The following is a 23979-nucleotide window of genomic DNA, read 5'->3' on the forward strand; positions in this document are numbered from 1 at the left end:
AAGATCTGAGAAAAAAAACAATCTCCTTATAAAAAGGTGAATGTGGCAAAGTACAAAAGTCTGGATACCATGTCAGAAGGCCAGAGATGGAGACATGTCTCCTATGCGATATCCCAGGGAGGCTGGTCAGATTCTGTCATTTGTTCTCCTAGGGGAATCTATGAGGTCTCTAAGGTTCCTGGCTGGGTCCTCAAAGCGTACTTGTATATCCCAAATAGCCTTAGCCCTCTGCGTTGTATTTACTTGTAACTACATCACATTATTATGGTCATCTGCTACCTTCACATCAACAAATTCAAAGCCTCCTGATGTATCATGTAATCACTATGTACTATGCATTTTCAGCACAGGAATAATATTGTTCTCTTTAATTTCCTGGACTCAACAAAAGAATGACTCAGTCAGAAAGAAATTCCACTTTGCATATTGTTAAACAATGCCTCAGAGATTTTCCCAACAGAACAGAACAATGGAGTCTTGTCTCCTAAACACTGACATTCACCTGCTTCATTTCCTATAAAAACTAGGCCAGGCCCGGTGAAATGGGCTGGCCAATGTTGTAACAGCTGTAAGACCAGCTTCTCCACTGTGAGTCTACACAGTGCCTGGAGTCAGAGGAAGGGCGCTTAATTTAAATAACCTGTCCATCAAACTTTGATTCTAATTATTTTTCTAATTATGTTCTCTGTTGGTATATTCTGAGATCCAGAAACCACCTGTCTATGTACTTGCTTTTTTGAGAAATGCAAGAGCTTGCATTTATGTAAAAAAAAAAAAAGAGTAAGGACAATAACTCTCACATTTCAAAATTTACTTTCTAATACACAAAAATATTTTAGGGGAACTAAGGTAAAATTCTTTATCATATTGTAATGAGATTCTAAGATGACTCAACTCCCTTTAGTCTTTCTTAATGAGGAATCACAATGGTTTTTGAGAGACGGTCTACTTTTCTTAAGATGGCTGTGGAGCAGGAAGTTAGCTATGTAGGAAATAGGAAAAAGGGAGGGATAGGAATGTATTAGTGATTTCTGGCTACTGGACATATCCAGTTCTTGTTGATCATGCTTGCCCAGGTCGGGGGTTCTCCATCTGACACTTTATGCTTTTCCTCCAACTGTGGCCCAGCAGCTTAAGAATGAGGATCAAAATTTTGTATATGACTAATTCTCTTCTCTCAAGACTGTCATTTTCATTGTGTCTCTAATACATTTGCTGAAAGAAACTCCCAAAATACATTAAGTGGAAGGATGTTTATTGCAATTAAAATGTTCCCTGAGTCAGCAAAGTTAGTGGCCTGATTGTGCAGGCGTCAGGAGACTCTCCAGGACTCCCCAACATGTTCCTCATCAGCTTGCTTCACAGTGAACTCTGTCTGACCCTGTGACCTGGATGCAGCCCGCACAGGGGGCTCCGCTCTCTGGGTGAGGTCACATGCCAACCTAGAACCCTTGGCCTGAGAAACTCCTGCCATTTCTTTTTAGGTGTCTGCCTATCTAGAAGGGTACCATTTAGAATGACCCTGGGAAGCATGCCAGTCTCCTATGCGAGCATGCTGTATATTTCATCCCTTAGTTAGTAGGAAGCAATGAAGGGAGTTGGAATTTACTCTTAGCTAAACTCGAGGCAGCAGGGAAAGTCAGTACATGCCTCTTATCATCAAAAGCCCAAGTTTGGCATCACATGTGCCTGGGAGGGAATGAAAGATTAGTGGAACAGACCATCCCTATTGTTCCTTTTGCTGGGGTGTGCTATACTTCAAACACCAGGGGGACTTGTCACCATCATGGGCATTTAGAATGGCAGGTGGCAAGCTGGGCACGGTGGCTCACGCCTGTAATCCCAGCACTTTGGGAGGCTGAAGTGGGCGGATCACCTGAGGTCAGGAGTTCAAGACCAGCCTGGACAACATGGTGAAACCCCATCTCTACTAAAAATACAAAAATTAGCTAGACATAGTGGCACGTGCCTGTAATCCCAGCTATTTGGGAGGCTGAGGCAGGAGAATCGCTAGGATTCTCCAGAAGGTGGAGGTTGCAGTGAGCTGAGATCATGCCATTGCCCTCCAGCCTAGGCAACAGAGCAAGACTCTGTCTCAAAAAAAAAAAAAAAAAAAAAAAAAGGCAGATGGCAGCCTGTGTGTGTGTGACATACATTGACTTATAAACTTTTGTTTTTCCATACTTTTGTTTTTCCATACTTTTGTTTTATGATTAATTGCCTGTTAGGTATTTATTGTAGGTGTGATGCTGTAAAATATATACTTGGTCTTTGACCTGTTTTCTGACATACAACTTCTAAAATCATTAAAATCTCCAAGATAATGTCTATTTGTGTGCTAATGAGATGACTGGTGGCAGACAGCCCCTAGGTAGCTTCAAATGGGGTGTATTAGTCCATTCTCATGCTGCTAATTAAGACATACTTAAGACTGGGTAACTTATACAGAAAAAGAGGTTTAATGGACTCACAGTTGCACATGGCTGGGGAGGCCTGCCAATCATGGTAGAAAGTGAAGGAGGAGCAAAGGCACATTTTACATGGCAGCAGGCAAGAGAGTATGTGCAGGGGAACTGTCCTTTATAAAACCATCAAATCTCATGAGACTTATTCACTATCATGAGAGCAGCACAGGAAAAACCTGTCCCCATGATTCAATGACCTCCCACTAGGTCCCTCCCATGATGTGGGGATTTTGGGAGCTATGATTCAAGATGAGATTTGGGGGGTGGGTGGGGACACAGCCAAACCGTATCATGGGGGCTGGCCCCCAGAAAGACCAATAAATGATTACAGTGTTGGATTTTCATCCCCATCTCCCAACCTCTGGGGAGGGGAAAGGGGTTGAAGGCTAAGTTGATCACCAGTGTCCAATGGTTTACCTCAATCATAAAATCTCAAAATGACCGGCTTTGGGGAGCTTCTAGATAGCTGAACATGTAGAGGCTCTTGAAGGGTGGCATGCTCAGGGAAGGCATGGAAGCTTTGCGCCCCTTCCCTAATACCTTAACCTATATATCTCTTCATCTGTATCCTTTGTAATATCATTTATATTAATAGTAAACTGGTGAACATGAGTATTTCCCTTAGTTCTGTGAGCCACTCTAGCAAATTACTCGAATTTAAGTAGGGGATCATGTGACTCCTGATTTATAGCCAGCAGTTCAGAAGCGTGGACAAAACAACCTGTGCTTGTGATTGGCATCAGAAGTGGGGTGGAAGCAGTTTTGTAGGACAGAGCCCTTAACTTGTGGGAGCTATGCTAACTCTATGTAGATAGTGTCAGTATTGAATTGAATTAGAGGATACCCAGCTAGTGTCTGCTGCAGAACTGATTGCTTTCTTGGTATGTAGGAGAAAACCACACATGCATTTGGACACGGAAGTCTTCTGTGTAATTGTTGTGGTATGGGAGCAGAGGAAAAGTAGTTTGTGTTTTCCACAGTTTGTGTTTGTGCTTTTTCCACCCAAAGTGGGGAAAACACTTTCTAAAATGTTAAACATAGAGTTACCATATGATCCAGTAATTCCACCCTGATGTATGTACCCAAAAAGATTGAAAGCAGTGTCCCAAGCAGGTATGTGTATGTCCACATTCATACCAGTGTGATTTACAATTCCAAAAGGTAGAAACAATCCAAATGTTCATAAATGAATAAACGGATAAGCAAAATTAATATATACATATATGTATACCAAATAGATAAATAGATAGTAACTATTACAGAACTTTAAAGTGGAGTAAAATACTGATACTTGTTATGATATGGATGAACCTGGAAAGCATCATGCTAAATGAAAGAAGCCAGACACAAAGGGTTGCATAATGAATGATTCCATTTATATGAAGCATCCAGAATAGGCAAATTCATAGAGATAGTATTTCAGGAATCCAAGAGTAAAACTTTAAAAGCAGTTCAGATAATACATTTATTGAATGTGTTATCCACACACACAGGAATCTATATACAGGAGTCCCTATGTGGAGCCTGTTCATGGTATTAGCCAGGTTTCTAGTGCAATTATTTCTCTTCCATATTCTTTCTAAGTTTTCTTTCTGTCTTTTAATGTTATGCTCTCTCGTCTACAGTACTTTACTTCAAGTAGCCTCAAAGCTTTTTTAGAAGCGGGTGAGATAAAGTTATAACTAAATAGCTAACCAAAAGCTCTCTTTACACTTCATAACAAAAAAAAATTGCTTATTTGACCTGAAATAAAAATTTGATAAAAAAAAAAGCTCATAGCTCCATTGTTCTTTTGACTTAACACTCATGTTACCAAGTGTGAAAGGTTCACTAAACTGAACATGGTTTCATTGTCTTTTTCTTCATAACAAGGTTTTGTTTAGTCGAGCCTTTTCTGCTGTGCCAGTTTTATGGTGAGGTGTCCAGCTTTCCCTCCAATCATACTGCCCATTGGTATGTTATGAAACAGTTCATGGCCTTCATTAACTTTGATGATAATAATTAAATGAAGCTGTGAATTACATCCAGAGCCAGCTCTCTGGGGTGTTCCTGATTCAGTTTCCACAGACCATCAAGAGACGGTTGGTCTAACTAAGCCAGAGTCCAGAATATTGTGACTTAAATACCTATCTTCTGAAAATAGAAGTCTATCCACAGAGAAAAATATAAGACCAGAAACAAATATAAGTCAGTAGAGAGAGATCCTTGCGATGAACACAGAGACTGCAGTAGAGGAAGCTTCAGAGGAGAGGCAGTGCTTCCCCTGGGTGTCAGCCTGATTCAGTGAGAAGGAAAGTTCAATGGCACCTGCTAAGCCCTTACAATGAACTGAGCATATAGGGTCTCTTTAGCCCTCACAAAAGCCTCATAAAAATGCAGCACTGTGCCCACTGCTCAGAAGAGTGAACAAATGCTTGTTTCTCGGTAAACTTTATGGCATAAAGCAGAGGTCCCAGCTATGAGAACTGAAGCTGTGGATATCTTACAATCCTCAATTCATATGGATGAAGGGGCATCTGAGTCCATGAGGGGCAGTCCGCGGGGCCGTGGGCCAGGGTCTCCTGAGTCTTCCATTGGAGTCCCATGATTTTATGCCTGATTCTAAGGAAGACAGTGCTGCAGAAAGAAGTAAGAAACAATGGAAAGGCTAGAACACTATGCCCTCCAGAGTATATTCAATGACCGAGGTGGAGTCCTCAAAAGAGGCAGCCACGTGGCAGGACAGGGACAGGGATGGAGGTGTGGGTGCACCATGTTAGCTTCGTAGACGTACCGCCGGGCATCTCCTAGGGAGGCTAAAGAAGGAGTGGAAAATGGCAAATGTCTTTGTTAGACAAATAGTCCCTCTGAAGCACAGGGAAAATGCTTTCTGGAGAAACTGAGAATTATATGCAGAGGCACTGAGGGTGAGAGCAAGTCTGTGACCTGCCTTCATGGAAGGGTCTGCATCAGACGTCAGACATGGGTGCTGCTGTCACCACAACCCAGGTTTTACTTTGCCTGGTATCATCTGGAAAACACACAATGATAAGTATAACATTATTTTTGTGCTGTTCTCAACCTCTAGAAAAGGAAGCACAATTGAATTGTAACAAATGCACTCTTAAAGGAATAAACAAGTAGATCAATGCTGCGGAACACAATTCAGAAAGTGACCAGTGAACATTTGGAATTTTAGTATCCGATAAAAGGGGCCTCCAAGCCAGAGTATAATGAAGGGTTACTTACTTAATAAACGGTGTTGAGAAAATTTGTTATCCCTTTGGCAAAAAGTAAATTTAGGTCACTTTATCACACCATGAAAACAAAAAGCTAGGCAAATCAAATGCCTAAACAATAAAAATATCAGAAAAATAGAGTATATTCCTAACCTTGAGAATAAGAAAGGGATTATTGAGAAACAAAAATGAAAAACTTATGCAGAAAAAGATGGCCAAGTATAACCTGTCAGGGGCACGTATCAAGCTCTCAGAATTGTCCCATTGAAGCTTTTCTTGGTTTGAGCAGAACAAAAATGCATCATCTCTCACTGCCTCCATGGAGGTGGATGGCTGACAGCTTTCATCAAAATCTCTCTCCACTTAATGTCCTTCTGAAAGTCCTTTCAGGTGCTTGACATAGTTCAGGAATTAAGAGTCACGTAACAATTTTTGGCCACTTCCATTGGTGTCCTCCACAATGATCTTGTATTTTACTTTAGAATATAGTATTTGTTATCTTGGGGCCTCAGCTAAAGCTAAGATTAAATAGTTATTTTTCATATCTTGGTGTGTGAATGTGCGTGTGTACTGTGTGTGTCTCATCATACTTCAAATTGATAGCAGCAGTAACTCTCAGGCAGGGGGAATGAGTGGAGTAGTGACTGGTCAAGAGCGATGTTAACTTTATCTGTGTTGTTTGAATTTTTATAGTGACAATATATTCATGTATTACTTGTGTAATTAAAAATAAATGAAATTAAATATACTCTAGGCTGTGCTGGATATGTTTCTGCAACTTAATTTCCATCTGCCAATGAAATAAATCTGAAACCTTTCATTTGGGTTAATGGTCCAACTTAACGTGTTGCTCTGTTGGAAAAAACCCAAATTGCAGGGAGCTTTTCAGGGCTCTGTGCTTTGGATTGCTCTTAAGGTCACAGCATTTTCTTCTGATATTTGCTTTTTCCAGATATATGCTCAGTGTGTAATGTACATTTGTCCTGGTCCTTGGCTGACGTAAAGGAGTAAATGGCAAGGCCAGCAACTTCCTCTCTTGCAAACATGAGAGAATACATAGCTACCTGGTCCGTTTCCAGCTGGAATCAAAGTCCAGTAGGTAGAATGTTTATTTGAACAGTGAAATTGAAATGGGCTTCTGTTTGGCTTCCCAAAATAAGCTGAATAACCACTTTTGTGATTTGCAGACAGCGTCCTGGGGATATTTTGGCAAAGGGGCAGTCGTGAAATGAATGAGGTGATAAGTGCAAAATGGATAATGTGACTTTGGCTGGAAGCACGTGAGGCATGGCACTAAAGGCACATGGACCAATCTTTCCCAGGCACCTTTCCTCTGCACAGTTCCACACTGCAGTAACAATATCTTAGTGATACCTGTTTGGTGTTTTATAAACATTTCAAGTGCTTCCACACCTTCACCGGCCCATTTTACACCTATCGAGTGCCCATAATGGTTGGTTGCAGGGCTGGGAGTAGAAAGAGCTATTTCCTTTCGGAGCCTAGCTTGGGGAGGTAGACACTTCAGCTAGCATTATAGCCTTCTGGAAAGGGCTTTGAGAGAAGGAAATACAGGAGCTAGGGGACAGCAAAGGCAGACATTAGAAGGAGGTGGGACAAGCCGGGCTGCTTTGGGAAAAGAAAGTGGCACAGGCTGAGGCATTGAGGTCTGGAATTGCACCATGGGTTTTGAGAAACGTAGGTAACGAGTCCAGGACATGAGCACAGTGAAGCTTCAGCCACATGGAGAGGCTTGTGTGATCATTCATGGAGATTGAAGTTGACGTGAAGGGAATAACATTTGATGGATTCCAAGCAAGGGAGGGACTGGGACATATTTGCACTCCAGGGTGAAGCATCAACAGAAAGGAAGCACCACTGGAGGTTAGGAGGCCAATTAGGGAGCTCTCTCAGCAATCTGCACAAATGAGGCTGCTCTAAGACAGAGGGACCCGGAGAGGTGGGAAGGAAATAGAATCGAGAGAAATGAAGGAGCTTCTATTGGTGACTTCTTGGATGTTGGAGAGGTGTGGAGAAGGGTGTCTGGGTCACCATACCCATCCAGGCACCATTCACAAGGTAGTGAGACTAAAAGGAGGATTAGGGTCAGGGGAGAGTTGAAAAGTCTGCTTTTATAATATGTATTTTCCCACACTTTCTACCCAAATTCCAGTGAACTGGGTATGATTGTAGGATGAAGTTTATCTTCCGGCAAGGAATTTTAGACACTCGATAAATGGACTTATCCAAGGCTTCCACCTGGTTATACCAAATATGGGAATATAATGGAGTTTTATTTGCTCTAGCACAGAGTTCCTTTAACTGAACTGTGAAAGTTGAGTCCCTTTGACTGTACGTCTACTCACTGTGCCTTAGAAGGCAGGATATATACCAGACGCTCCTTGGACAGAATTCCTTCCCTTATTCAGTGCATGCTTATGAATGCCTCCCCTGACCCAGGCAAGCTTGAGATACTAGGAATTCAGCTATGGAAGTTCAACACTCAAGAAGCTCATATCTAGGGTGTGGAGTTAGAGAAATCAGACCGGCACATGATACAGAAGGGACTAGGTGCTGTGGAGAGAAGTGAGCCAGGGAGGGGATAGCCTGTGTTGGGGCGGAGGCTGCTTCTTTAGAGAGATGAGGGAAGGCCACTTGAATCTGATGCTGAGCAGAGATCAGGGATTTTATGTAAGGGAAGTGAGTCATGTGGCCACCTGAGGAGAGCATTCCAGGATAAGGAAACGGCAGGTGCAAAGGCACTGCTGCAGGGAGGTGTTTGATATATCCAAGGAGTATGGAGAAGTCCCATGTGGTGGCTGCAGAGGGGGCAGGGGGAGGACGGTGGGAGGTGAGAATAGAGACCTCTGAGATAGGTCCTCAAGAGCCTTAGAGGCCACATGAATTGCATGGGACCCACTGGAGGGAGCCATTCCCAGAGCCGTGACAGGTTGGCACCTGCCTGCAAAGGACCACATGCTGGCCATGGGGAAGGGCAGAAGCAGGAGACCAATTTGGAGGCTGGGGCCTGGGGCCTAGGACAGGCATGGTGAGCAGTGGTCAGTTTCTGAATCCATTCTCAGGGGTAGACACAATAGGATTGGTGATTGATTGAATACGAGATGTGAGACAGACAAATGCCGAGGACGGCTCCAAGGGTTTTTCCTGAACAGCTGCCAGGATGAAGTTGGCATTTATTTAGGTGGAGGAAGAAAGGAAGGAGCAGGTTTGGGAGCTGGAGATAGAGATTCGTTTTTGAAAGTGTTAATTTGAGATGTTCAATTAGACACACAGTGGAGATGCCAAATAGACAATTATACAGGAGTCTGGTGCTGAGTGCTGAGGTCTGGGATGGAGACATCACCCTGAGGGTCCTTGGCATTTAAATGCTGTTTAAAACCAGGAGGCCAAATGAGCTCACCAAGGGAGAGAGAAGGGATAGAAGAGGGAGAGGGTCTGAGGACTCAGCCCTGGAGCATAGATAATTAACAGGCAGATGAGGAGAAACTGGGAGAGGGGACTGAGAAGGAACAGCAGGCAAGAGAAATGGGGCTAAGGGAGAGCCATGACCTACAATCAGGTCAAGAAGCATTTCCACAGGAGAGATTTCTGCTGCCAATCTTCCAATAGATCAAGTAGCGTGGAGACCACCGAGACCCAGCCACTGGAGACCATTAGCTTAGGGAGGTCATTGGTGGCCTTGCCAAGCCCTGTTTTGATTCTGGGTCCAGGAGACAGAGTGTAGTCAGAGGAGAGGAATCACAGACAGTCCAGTGCAGACAGCAGGCAGCTCTTTCAAGGAGTTATCTTACAAAGGTGCATGGACACTCAGAGGAAACCTGGGGTGGGGAGGGGGTGGGTGGTGGCAGAGTTCATTTAAATGTGTTTGGTTTTTAGTGGGCAATATGACCACATTTTTTATGCTGATAGGATTCATTCCGGAGAGAAAGACACACTGGTGACGTAGGAGTGATACCTTAGACCATTCACATGTTGGACTAATTAGCAGGCACTGCATGTGTTAAGAAAGAGGAGTTGGGGTTGTTCAAGAACCCCTGTAAATGGAGAGCACCTGGCCAAGGGAGGGGCTGGTACGAGCGGCTTATAAGCCTTCAGAATAAATGTATTGGGGCTGTCCCTCAGGTGATGAGAAAATGTTGGCTTCATGCTTTGAACTTTATATTGCAGTGAATTCCAGATGTATTAAATTTAAATGCTAAAGGGTAAAATTATAAAGGTTTTCAAGTAAACCACAGAAGAGATTTTAAAAGCAATCTTGGGGTATGGAAGACCTTCTGGAGCATGACACAAAAGCAGGGACCCCAAATGAAAATGCTGATAAATTCAACTTCATACAAGTAGAAAAATTCCACATAGCTAAAAATAATCAAAACATTAGAAAATACAGGGGAAATGTCTGTAATTCATAAGATCAATAAAAAGCTAATTTCAAAAATACATAAGCTTTTACAAATCAATAAGACGAAGACAACCTAAAGAGGAAAATAAAAAATGTCCCAGATAGGCACTCTAAAGTGGTATGACTTACGTGGAAGACAGTCTGGCAATATCTTTCAGAATTAAAAATGCATATACCTTTTTCCTAGAATCTTCATTATAGATATTTTCTCACAAATAAACTTCTACATGTGCGAAATAATGTTTACCCAGGAATCTTTGTGGCAGGATTGATTGCAATAGCAAAATATTGGAGGAAACCTAAAGGTGATCTCTCAGTAGGAGACTGGTTTTATTACAAATTATGAGACAGCTGTACAAGGGAATACTATGCAGTCATTAAAAAGAACAAGGCAGCTCTTATGTAGTTAGATTTCTGAGATACATTGTGAGAAGAGAGAGATCTAGAATACTTTGTTACGTTTTTAAAATACATAAAACTGTTAAATCAAATTCCACCATTTGTCACAGAAGCAATGTAGAAGTAAAAATAAACAGTCATGCCATGCTAAAAGCTGTGAGGTATGTTCCCTGCAGATGAGAACAGTGAGGAATCTCTGAAGCTAGAAGACAGAAGGGAAGATGGAACATAAAACAGCAAAGCCGCGGACATATGAGCCCTACAGGTGGGAGAAAAGCCCTCCCACAGAACTTCTGATTAATTCCTATCCCAGAATTCAGGAGGCCCTGGGAAAGAGTAGGTCTTCAATAGGCAATTAATTGAAGACTTATGAGAAAACCATTCTATTATTCCATTTTCAGAGAGGCCAGTGTAGATGTATGATTTTTTTTTTTTTTTTTTTTTTTTTGAGATGTAGTCTCCCTCTGTCGCCCAGGCTGGAGTGCATGGCGCGATCTCAGCTCGCTGCAAGCTCCGCCTCCCGGGTTCACGCCATTCTCCTGCCTCAGCCTCCCGAGTAGCTGGGACTACAGGTGCCCGCCACCACGCCTGGCTACTTTTTTTGTATTTTTAGTAGAGACAGGGTTTCACCGTGTTAGCCAGGATGGTCTCGATCTCCTGACCTTGTGATCCGCCCGCCTCGGCCTCCCAAAGTGCTGGGATTACAGGCATGAGCCACCACACCCGGCCAGATGTATGATTTATAGTCAGGAATAGGGCTGTCTGAATTTGGAGTCCTTAGAGGAATCTAATAGAACTTTCTTAACTGGGTGAAGGTTATTAATCAGTGAGCTACAACAAATATCATATGTACTGATGAGATAACAGAAGCCTTCTCATCCATGGGGAATAAATCAAACGTATACTACCAGTGCTGTTGTTTAACATTGTACTGAGCCCTGGTCAAGGCAGTAAGTCAAGATTTACAAAGATAACAATTAGCTCCAGCCTAGGCAAAAAGAGAGAAATTCTGCGTCAAAAAAACAAAACAAAACAAAACAAAACAAAATAATTAGATACTGGACAGAGATAACACTCTCATTAATTACAGATTGCTTATGACTGCTTAATGAAAGCCTTTTATATTTAGATACATTAAAAAACCCTCTTATTAGATAGTTCTAGTTAGGGCCAGGCATGGTGGCTCATGCCTGTAATCCCAACACATTGGGAGGCTGAGGCAGGCGGATCACCTGAGCTCAGAAGTTCACCAGCCTGGCCAAACATAGTGAAACCCTGTCTCTGCTAAAAATAGAAAAATTAGCCAGCATGATAGCACATGACTGTAATCTTTGCTACTCGGGAGGATGAGGCAGGAGAATTTCTTGAACCTGGGAGGCAGAGGTTGCAGTGAACTGAGACTGGGCTACTGCACTCCAGCCTGGGTGACAGCAAGACTCCATCTCAAAAAAAAAAAAAAAAAAAAGGTTCTAGTTAGTTTTCAGTGGATTCTTGATTTTTCTAAGCAAAAATACCTGTATGCAGTGTTGAAACAAGTTAGAAAATAAAGTTAGACATTAGTACACATCTATTTCTGTTTCCTCTTTTTCCTCTTGCTCTCATTACATACACACTCACAAAGAAGGATGTTGATGGATTTAAGATCTAAGTGTGAAAGCCAAAACTATAAAACTATTAGGAGAAAATTTAGAAGAATACTTTTATAATCACTATTTTTCCCAGAAGCCACAAGGGAAAAAACTGATCAACTGGCTACAAAAAAAATACCAAAAACTTCTGCACCCTAAAACAATCATTAGATTAAAAATGTTTACTTTTTTTTTTTTTTTTTTTTGAGACAGAGTCTCGCTCTGTCGCCCAGGCTGGAGTGCAGTGGCGCAATCTCGGCTCACTGCAAGCTCCGCCTCCCAGGTTCATGCCATTCTCCTGCCTCAGCCTCTCCGACTAGCTGGGACCACAGGCGCCCGCCACCACGCCCGGCTAATTTTTTTGTATTTTTAGTAGAGACGGGGTTTCACCGTGGTCTCGATCTCCTGACCTCGTGATCCGCCTGCCTCAGCCTCCCAAAGTGCTGGGATTACAAGCATGAGCCACCGCGCCCGGCTATGTTTACTTTTTTTTAACAAAGTAAAATAACAGGAATAATCAGGGGCATCATTCGGCCAATGAATTGGTTGCAACTGATTAACATCCATAATATAAATTAATAAAATGATAAACAACTGAATTAAAAATGAACAAAAAGTATAAATAGTCAATTCACAGGAAAAAAGGACAACTATTAATAGTGGTAATTTTGCTTAGCCTCACTGGTAAACCAGAAAATAGAAATGAATGCTGTAGGGCATGAATATATGTATATATATAATATTCATATATAATATACATAATATGTATATTATATATATTTAGCTATGTAGAAATATACTAGCTATGTAGAATATAATATATGTATATTATATATAGATAGTATATATTATATAACATAATATACATATATTTATTATACATAGGTATATTTCAAGTTTTATTTTGTTATATAGGTAATAAAATAAAAGTTTATTTTGTTATATAGGTAGACTCATGTCATGGGAGTTTGTTGTACATATTATTTCATCTCCCTGGTATTAAGCCTAGTACCCACCCAACAGTTATTTTTTTTCTGCTCCTCTCTCTCTTCCCACCCTCCACCCTCAAGTAGGTCCCAGGGTCTGTTGTTCCCTTCTTTGTGTTCATGAGTTCTCATAATTTAGCTCTCACTTATAGGTGATAATATGCAGTATTTGACTTTCTGTTCCTACGTTAGTTTGCTAAGGATAATGGCCTCCAGCTCCATCCATGTTCAAGCAAAGACATGATCTTGTTTTTTTATGGCTACATGGTATTCTATGGTGTATATGTACCGCATTTTCTTAATTCTGTCTGTTGTTGATGGGCATTTAGGTTGATTCCTTGTCTTTGCTATTGTGAATAGTGCTGCAATGAACATTTGCGTGCATGTGTTTTTATGGTAAAGTGATTTATATTCCTCTGGGTACCTAGTAGTGGGATTGCTGTGTTGAATAGCAGTTCTGCTTTTAGCTCTTTGAGGAATTGCCATATTGCTTTCCACAATGGTTGAACTAATTTATTATACTCCCACCAACAGTGTACAAGTGTTCCCTTTTCTCTGTAACCTTGCCAGCATCTGTTATTTTTTAACTTTTTATTACTTGTCATTCTGACTGGTATAAGAAGCACTGATATTTTTAACAAAAATTGTACAGATAAAATGTACTCATCATTGGTAAAGGTGTGGGTAAATGGCTCTTTTACAAATTGTTTGCAGCAGTATAAAATGCTAGGAGCCACTTTGGAAGGAAATTGAGAGTATCAAAGTGTGTTCAACTTGCATATGCCTTTCAGCAAATGATTCTATTTCTAGAAATCTAATCTATGTGAACATCCACACATGCTTCCCAAAATGTACACAAGATATTCATCATTATTAATTGAATAATATAAAATGGAAACAACTTAAGTGTCTATTAATGGAGAATTATCAAATAAATTCTATTTTATTCATACTATGGGAAAGTCCATAGTCTGCGCTCTGAAATGCTGTACATACTGCCTCTCATTCAACTACACTGCCTTTGCGTATTCCCAATAATGTGCCTTGTGAAACAGTAATTAATCAACTAATCAATCAGTTAATCCATCCATTCATTCATCCTTGCCTTAATTTTACAATCATTTATTTATTTATTTATTTTTTTGAGATGGAGTCTCGCTCTTTAGCCCAGGCTGGGCTGCAGTGGCGCCATCTCGGCTCACTGCAAGCTCCACCTCCCGGGTTCACGCCATTCTCCTGCCTCAGCCTCCCGAGTAGCTGGGACTACAGGCGCCCACCACCACGCCCGGCTAATTTTTTGTATTTTTAGTAGAGATGGGGTTTCACCATGTTAGCCAGGATGGTCTTGATCTCCTGACCTCGTGATCTGCCCACCTTGGCCTCCCAAAGTAAGCAGTCTGCTATGTTCTAACAGATACAAAGATTTTTTTTTATGTCCTCAAAAAAAGCCTTAGGTGCATGCATGTTATAAGAAATTAATGTCACCCCGTTTATCATATGGAGGCTGCTCCTATTCCACAGTACTATTTATAAAAACATTCCACTGGAAATATCTTTCCTAGGCAATTGATGGAACATGGCTGAATCTAAATCTTGTTTTAGGCCCTTAGTAGCAAAATAACTTTGCACAGGCTGCCACAACTCACTGGCCCTCAGGCTCTTCATCTGTAAAATGGGGTAAGGATACCAACTTTGCTGTATCTTGGGAAAGGTTAAATGGAAAATGAACATGGCATGTAAAAGAGGTTAAATAAATGTTTTTACTTGAAGTGTTACCCTCAAGGAACTCATATTCCAGACTGTGAGATGACAGAATTGGGTAAAATAGTGTCATGAGAGAGGTAATCACAGGTAGGGGTGACACCGAAAACGTTTAGCAGGTAGTCTCACTTGGGTACCAACCAATGCAGGCACACTCGTCAGGGGCCAGCAGTACTGGTACAGGGCCCTAGAAGTCCTCTGATGGTCCAGGCATCAACCTTTTGGGAACTGGATCAACAGGAGGTGAGGTAGGGAATTTCTAGGGGCCAAAAGCCAGAGCAGCCAGGGCTATGGAGAAGGATTCGGGGGGTTGCATGAGTGGGGTTAGCACAGTGACTATTTCCAGTAGGTGCAGAAGCATTTTAATATTTTAAGCATTGGCTTGAATTTATTAATGTCAGAAGTAAGGAGTGAATTGCAATTTTCCTTTCCTAAGTCTAATAAAAGGCACAAAAAAGTAATAAAAAATTATTGTGAAGTTTTGGACCAACAGTAACCAAATGAAGAAAAGCTTAGCCTGGAGCCACAAAGTCCAAAGCCTGATGGCCAAGGGAAAAACCAGAAGGTCTTGGAGAGGACAGAGAGACCTCAGTGGGGATGGTTCCTAATAACCCCTTTCCACCCTCAGAAGCCACGCTAAGTTGTCAGAGCCCTTAAAATTCTCACTGTGTACCCCCATCTCCAAAGAAAAGGAGCTCTTTACATTTTCTTTATCTGAGCGATAAGTGGAGATGGCTGTTGGAGAGACAGGTGTGAAACTAGACATGTGATCAACAGAGCAGTCACTTTCTTTATCTAAAGAGGACATGGCAGCTACACAGGGAATTGGGGGTATTCCCAATGGGAGTGGGACCACCCCCTATACTCCCACACCAACCAGATGAAATGAGTCCTGGTAAAGAATATTTAACAAATGCTTGGAGGGACAGCTGAATGCAGGCATTCTTTTTAAAACAAGGAAGAAAGGAAAATTAAAAAGCATTCATTTAGCATTCCCTGAACCTCTTACATGTTCTTGGGATAGAGAAAATGAGTGGACTATGATGTATTCACTCATCTGAAAATTATGGATCAGTGAGAAAACAGTAACCCAGACTTTATCAGAGCAAACATGTGCCTAATCAGAGTTGGGCAAACATAAGCCAGATGGAAAATGCTATATGATGACCAAGTCAACCTCTTTCAGGTGCAAAAGTACCATGTATGTGGGGTGGGGGCCAGAGGAACATGGTGTGAAAAATAAGAGGAAGCCAAGCTAAAAGAAAATACGAGATGAAAGGAAATTATTAGCAATCACTTTATGTTACAGAGCAATTTAGTAGGAATGAAAATTCGGGTTAGCTCAAGATAAAATGATCAAAGGCAGTTAAATAGAAGAGAACTTTCAGATCGTAGGACATAAGCAAAAACCCAGTTGTTACTGAACTCAAACATAAATTTGGTTAAAAATGTAAAAAGATAACTAAAGACTGAGAGAAAATACTTGCAAATTATTTCTGCGGTAAAGAACTTATATTCAGAATATGTAAAGAACACTCGAAATTGAATAAGAAAACAAGAAATCCAGTTGTAAAATAGGCAAAAGATTTACAAAGTGAAATGAAAACTGTGTTCACACAAAAACTTAAAGCCAAATGTTTATAGAAGCTTTATTTGCGATCAACCCAAACTGGAAATAACTCAAATGTCCCTCAAGAGGGGAACGGATAAACATACTGTGGTACATCCATAAAATGTAATAGTATAGAGCAATAAAAAGAACAAGCTACTGGTGCCAGCAACAACATGAATGGATATCAAATGTATTACACTAAATGAAAGAAGCCAAAGTCTGCATAATACATGATCGCATCTATATAATATTTTGGAAAAGGCAAAACGATACAGACAGAAAACAGATTGGTGGTTGCCAGGGCCCACTAAAGGGTGTGAGCAAATATTTTGAAGATGAATGGTTGTTCTCCATGTTGATTGTGGTCGTGGTTACATGACTGTTTATCAACGTGAAGAACTCTGCATTAAAAGGGTGAATTTATGGCATGTAAATAATGCTTTAATAAGAAAATGAAAAATAATAAAAAAGAAATTAGAAACACCAAGAACAGGGAAAAGTCTAAAAAGTCAAATTAGTGATGTGAAGAAAAGACCTAATATAATCACTAAGTATTGTAAGTAATAAAGGCAAAAATATTAAAATAGGAGAGAAACTAATATGTTTGTATGCCATTCAACATAAGGTAAAGTGGTGTCTCTGAAACAAAAAACCCTACAAATGGAAAAATATGTTTGATATTTAAAATTTTCTGAAAGAACAAATAACCCTACCATATTTTAAAAAAACTATTCCAGAATTCTTAATACTTAGGCACTTACTACTTAAGCTATTGTGTTTTATAAATACTCTTTTTTCCCATGAATCCAGGCAGAAAAGTAAAATTGCTACTACAAAGAAAAAAATTCAGCAGGTCTCAGACTTTTCTACACTGATTGCCTGTACCAAGAAAACATGAAGTCTTAAGGCAAAAAGACTCACTAAAAGAGTCACTTGGCTATTCATAGCCAAGGTGCCTTCAAAATCTAAAGGTAATAAGGAAATATTATCAAACATGAAATAACTCAAGTGAACATCTTTGAACCATTTTGGAAATTAAAAAAACAAACAAGGCAGGGCACAGTGGCTCATGCCTGTAATCCCAGCACTTTGGGAGGCTAAGGTGGGTGGATTGCTTGAGCCCAGTTCGAGACCAGCCTAGGCAATACGGTGAAACCCTGTCTCTACAAAAAATACAAATATTAGCCGGGCATGGTGGTGCATGCCTATAGTCCCAGCTACTCAAGAGGCTGAGGTAGGAGCATTGCTTGAACCCGGGAGGCAGAGGTTGCAGTGAGCCAAGATGGCACTACTCCACTCCAGCCTGGACACAGACAGAGACTCTGTCTCAATAAAAAAAATAAATTTTAAAAATAAATAAAAATAAAAACCAAAACAAACAACAGATAGCTCTGTGTAAGTCTCATCTAACCAAAGGGTTTTTTAAAAAAGTAAACTGAGCAGGAGAAAATGTATTAAATGGCTTTGTAGTGAGGATTGAATCTGTTTAAGTATAAAACTTGTTATTAATAATTATAAGAATTATGGGTACAGATCATCTTGCAGACATGATGTGCCTGAAAAATCATTTAAAAATGTTCTAAAATAACAAACAATTGGATCTTGGCAGCATTGCTAAGAGCCCACGTCTAAAACTGAAGCATAAAGATTTGTTTAAAATGGATCCGACTGTTACTTTGTTTTCCTTAATCTTCATTTTTTACTTTAGAAAGATCTTTTAGGAAATAACACTTATGTGGTAAAGAGATATTTATTTCAAAATGAAGTGTCTCTTTAGTCCATTCATTTTCAGCTTCAATTCAAATTCAGCTAAAATTAAATACAATAATTTTTATAAAAATACAATCTATAGAATGGTCTAATATGTATAACAATTTTCCTGACTAGCTCTCTATCCTTTTAGCTCTGTATACGCATAGAAAGATAACTGTAGTCATAATAATAGTAATAATATTTAACATTTGTGTCATGTATATGCTAGGTGTTTTATGTGGGTTAGCTCATGACAGTAGCCCCTGTGGTGTAAGTACTGTCATCATCATCTTCATTGACAGATGAGGAAACTGAGACACCATTGTGTCCTGCCTGGACACATGTGACTGGACCAGGAAAGACCCAGAGGCAGTCAGGCTGGCTCCTGCCTGGCTCTTGTTCTTTGCTGACATGCTTAGTGACCTCCTAAAGTTCATGGTGGCCAATTCTAAGAGAAGGAATATTTTTGTTCACTTTTATCTGTGTACATATTTTTCCATAATTATCTGAATTCTTTTAGCTATGTGTATTTGTTTAAGTAAGAAAGCATAATTTTAAAAAAAAAATTGTAAAGAGTTAGAAGTAAGTTTACAATAGGCTAAGATTTAAGTGGGATGTTGAAAATGTAGATTGTTTTACTTCTTTGAATTTGTATCTTAAATTTTTACATTTTGAAATATTGAAGAAAAAATGAGTGATCTGATTTAAAGTGAGATTGACTCCCTTTTAGGCAGACCAGCCAAGCAGCCATTTCTCTTTGGGTTTAATTTACCTTTTCATTTTTATATTAGTAGTACTTGATCCTTTGCCTGTTAATTTCTCCAAAGTTCATTGTTTAGAAATACATGCGTTCCTGCTTCTTCTCAAAGTGCTTTGGTATCCACCAAGGAGAGGAGTGCTGTTTTTAAAGGGAGTGGAGTATAAATAATTACAGCGACATAAAATGGGAAGGAAAAGATGCCTATGGGAAAAACACGTTCTTTTTAAATAATTGTTTTTGGAAGAACCAATGTTGCGTCTTTATAAACTTCACTGCAGAATTTATACAAAGCTCTTGTCACCAACTCTCTCTGTTCATCTCTACTAAGCCCACTGAGAAAAATTGTAAGGTACTTATCTTACATATTTATATAAATAACTTATTCATATAAATAAATATTTTATCGTCATACACAAATGACTGGATGGATTCTCAGTAAATCTGGGGAGTATTAGAGGTATAGATGTACTTACAATATTTAGGCTATCTAGTGAGCCAGAAATTGTATCAGGAGACATGGGAGTCATTTCAGAGCAGCTGGAACTGAAGGAAAGAATTTATTAAATTCAGAAACTGAGTTTTGAGACCATCTAACTTAAAATTATAGCCTTTGGAACATAACCCCCAAATTTTTTCAGGTTTTTTAAAGAAGCCCCCTAAAAGGACAGGCAGCATCCCTCATTGACACTAAGACGTCACTAGAGGCTAGTGTGACCCGTAAGCTGGGCCAGTAGAGAGGAAAAGCCCAGTGGTTTCATGCTCATGCCAGGTTTGGAAGTCACAGGACCAAACCCCACCGACAGCAGGTGCTGTGACCCAGCTGCGTGGAGTCGGGACGATTCATCACTGTGATTCACCTTAACCATGATGTGCCTGGGTGCTCTGGAAAGGCCAGCTGGAGACAGTGATAGAAACAGGCAACGTATTGGGGGGTCAATATGGGGGTGCTCCCTGTGCCAACCATGCATAATCCCCTCCAATCCTAACAATTGATCAATGAGGGAAATTTAATTATCCGGTGATGTCAATGAGGAAATAGAGGCTTGAAACGGTGAAGAACGTTTCTCAAGGTGACACCTGGAGAATGGCAGAGGCAGCAGATAAACCAGGGCTGGTTGAGAGCATGACTGTAGGGTTTTGAATCACTGCTCCAGCACTGACTAAGGTGTAGGCTTAGCATGTTTCTCAACTTTTCTGTAACTCGGTTTCCTAGTCTATAAAGTGCAGAATATAATAGTATAATTGTTGCCGGGCTGTGATGAGGGTCAAACAAGCTAAGAAATATAAACCTATGGGTGGTGTTTGACAAGTGCAGGAGCCCAGAAAACGGGTGCGATTATTCTCGTGGTTGTGGTATCTCATGGTGCCACATATGCTCAGCTTCTTTCACGCTCCACACAGCCGCAAGAAGATATTGGTTGTCCCCCAGAAAAGTAATGTGATTGGCTTTTCAAACTCTACACTGATTTTTAAAACTGCAAGGCCCTGAATTCAAGATTCCGTGACTAGAAAATGCCTGGCACTTCCTTACAAGCCTCTATTATTGTCACTCAAATGACGGACAGTGAAGCTTGAGTAGGGATGGGGCTGGCAAGCAGAAAATGGAAACTTTGCCACGATGACATGAGGCTCCCTGAAGGATTCTAAGTGTTGGCATTCTTGATGCCAGTATTAGTCTGCTCTCATGCTGCTAATGAAGACATACCAGTGACTGGGTAATTTATAAAGGCAAGAGGTTTAATGGACTCAGTTTCCCATTGCTGGAGAGGCCTCACAATCATGGCAGAAGGCAAAGGAGAAGCAAAGGCATATCTTACATGGCAGCAGGCAGGAAGAAGTGCACGTACAGGGGAACTCCCCTTTATAAAACCATCAGATCCAGTGAGACTTACTCTCAGCAGAACAGCACAGGAAAGACCTGCCCCCGTGATTCAATTACCTCCCACCTGATCACTCCCACAACACAGTGGAATTATGGGAGCTACAATTCGAGATTTGGGTGGGGACACAGCCAAACTATCAGTGACTAATTTGGCTTCCCCCACACCCATTGACTCTGTCATGGCCTTAGTGTCTGGGACTGTCCCCCTCTCTGAAGGTGCTCAGAGTCTCGCATAGTCAAAGCCAACTGATCTTCTGTTGAATGTCACTAAGGAATCACAAGACAAAGGCCAGGCAGAGAGGGTTAGGCCGTGTATGTATCGCACCAACTGACTGAACTATACTAATGAATCAGTAACTGTTTTGTTCAGGTAGACAATTGATGATTAGGGTTGTTGTTTTACCTGGATGAAAGACGGGTGTTTTCGACACCTCTTTCTATTGGTGTCATCATTTCTTTAGCAACATGACCAAACACTGGCGTTTTTCTTCTGTCCTATTGACTTGGTTGGCATGACTATAAACACTTATCCCTTGTTACATGTTCATTTTCCACTGGAATAAATTTGGAAAAAGAAAGAAGAAAAGCTGGCCTCTTTTTGACTAAGTAGTAAAAATAGAGACTGAGAGATAAGGTCAGTATTTCCTGGGGGATTAAGAGAGAAGCTACAGGGGATTCCAGAGTCATTCCAGAAACATAAAGAAAAAGCAGGTGAAAAGAAGGGCTCAGAGTAATGTCCCTGCATCAACTAGTGGTACGTATCACTCTTCAAGCACCAGGGCCAATACTCAGGCATCTCAAATGGAGAGGAGGGTGGACTCACAGAGAAAGAGATGAGAAATACTCTATTAATATTTGAGGCTTTCTAGAGGGATGCTTTAGGCAATGGGGAATTGCCTTACTGAGGAGTTCTTTGACTCCTTCTCACATCATGGAGATATTGTTATGTTTATGAGATACTATTAATCCCCTCTCTATGTCAGCCTTTCCCCTTGGCTTAAAGTGAGCCTTCCTCTCTGCCTGTTCTAAATGGGAAGGATGCCTCTGTTGGCTAATTTGCAACAGGCCCTGTGATCAGGCAGTTCTCTCCCACACAGTAGTTGAACCAGTCTTTGTGGGTGAGTAATTGAGGCGTCTGGAGTCTGTACAATTACAGCTTAGAGGATGTCATGCATCATGCATCTCACGGAGTTTCTTCCCCAAGGCAGTGGGGATAATCGTGCACTTGATCCCTTGTTCCGGGAACATCCAAACCGAGACATCAATTCTTGCAGTCTAATGCTCCATTGTATCCAGGTGAACCTGAGCAGGTTTGCTACCTTTGTCACCCAGAAAGCTCCTATGCCTTCCAGTTGGTCTTCTTACCTGCCACAATTCAGTCTCACCAATACCCTAAATTGCGACTCTGAACACTCCTCCCCATGCTCTGATCCCTCTATTGACTCCACAGACCTCGCATACTGCGCTCCTGTAAGACCAAGCTGCTGGCAGTTCCCCACATGCTCTAGGGCTCTAGGTTTCCACGCCTTAATTTACAATCCTGCCTCCTCCTGGGATTCTCCTCTTTATCTGTCATCATCAGGCCGGGTCTTACTCATCTTTCAGGTATGAATTCAGACATGATACTCTCCAGGAAGCTTTTCTTAAACTCCTGGGTTAATCCCCAGGCACCCTGGGCATTATTCCACATTAACACTAATCTCGAGATTATGCACCCATCTTCTTGTGAAATTTTCTTGGGCAGCGACCTTGTCTTATTTGTTCCTGAGTACCTAGCACCTGACCCAGTGCCTGATGCTTAGTAGAGACTCACAGAGTGTTTGTTGAACTGATCTGGTTTTGATTCCCGTGGTAATACATTCTGATCGGATCCGTGTCAACAAGTCTGTCCCTGTAGTTTGCACAGCCCTTGACCTTATCATGAGGTGAAGTCATCAGGGTATGGAGTTGAGGCTTGAGATGATCCGCAACTTCCCCTGGAACCCAGATCCAGTGCTGAGCACAGCAAAGGGAGACTCACCTCTGGGCCTTGGGAGAGCGTGAGCGAGATGTTGGAACTTTGCTTCCTCTGGCCCCTGGTCATTGGTAGATGGTTTCCTCTTGCCCTGTTTGTATGCTCTGCGGTCTCCCGTGCCTTCTGGCCATCCAGGGCATGGGGTGTGAGCTGGCTGCTGCCCTTCAGAGGCTCCAGCAGGCTTGGTAAACAGCCTTCTAGTGTGGGCTGTGGCCGAAGTCTTCCCCAGACTGTGCCTGAGTGAGGAAGGGCAACAGAGGCCCTTTGTCTCCCAGGTTCTTCCCACCTCCCCTCCCCTTCCTGCCTTATGCTTCCCAGCTGAGGGAAAGTGCAGGATTGGGGGGCACCCAGAAAGTTACCCTGGGCAACTGGTGTACTGCCGCCCTCCTTAGGAAGGGGACAGCAGATAGCTTCTGAGTGTGAGCAGCCACTCACATACACCACACGTCCATCACATACACACACATCGCATACACCACACGTTACATACGCCACACACCACACACACCCAATATATACCACATACCACACACACCACATACACATGCATCACATACACCACCACACATGTTACATACACCACACACACCCAATATATACCACACACCCAATATCACACACACCACATACCACACACACCACATACACATGCATCACATACACCACCACACATGTTACATACACCACACACCACACACATACCCAGTGTACACCATGGCCACCACATACACACACATCACATGTACCACACATGTAACATACACCACTCATGCTATACACACATCCTATATATACCACACACACCACGTACACAGACATCACATACACCACACATGTTACATACACCACACATACACCCAATGTACACCAAACCCACCACATACACACACATTGCATACACTACACGTTACACACACCACACACCACACACACATCCAGTGTATACCACACATACCACATACACACACATCATATACACCACACATTACATATACCACACACCACACACACCAAATATATACCACACACACCACATATCACACACTCCACATACACATGCATCACACATCCCACACATGTTACAT

At 41.4% G+C, this 23979-nt stretch overlaps 2 long non-coding RNA genes across 2 annotated transcripts in view; one reads left to right on the forward strand and one right to left on the reverse strand.

Annotated features, from left to right (window-relative positions):
• Positions 1-10837, forward strand: part of LOC129482022 (uncharacterized) — a 56705-nt gene extending 45868 nt beyond the window's left edge. The window contains exon 3 of the long non-coding RNA XR_008657573.1: positions 10676-10837. This is a non-coding gene — a long non-coding RNA (uncharacterized lncRNA). The remainder of the gene's footprint in view (positions 1-10675) is intronic.
• LOC129482024 (uncharacterized) lies at positions 3581-23171 on the reverse strand. The gene is made up of 3 exons (XR_008657575.2): positions 22901-23171; positions 19011-19136; positions 3581-5475 (listed from the first exon to the last, which is right to left on the reverse strand). It is a non-coding gene; the product is annotated as an uncharacterized lncRNA (long non-coding RNA).
• Positions 23172-23979: the final 808 nt, after the last annotated feature.

The sequence above is a fragment of the Symphalangus syndactylus genome, chromosome 5, assembly GCF_028878055.3.
Source record: "Symphalangus syndactylus isolate Jambi chromosome 5, NHGRI_mSymSyn1-v2.1_pri, whole genome shotgun sequence".
Lineage (NCBI taxonomy): Eukaryota > Metazoa > Chordata > Mammalia > Primates > Hylobatidae > Symphalangus > Symphalangus syndactylus.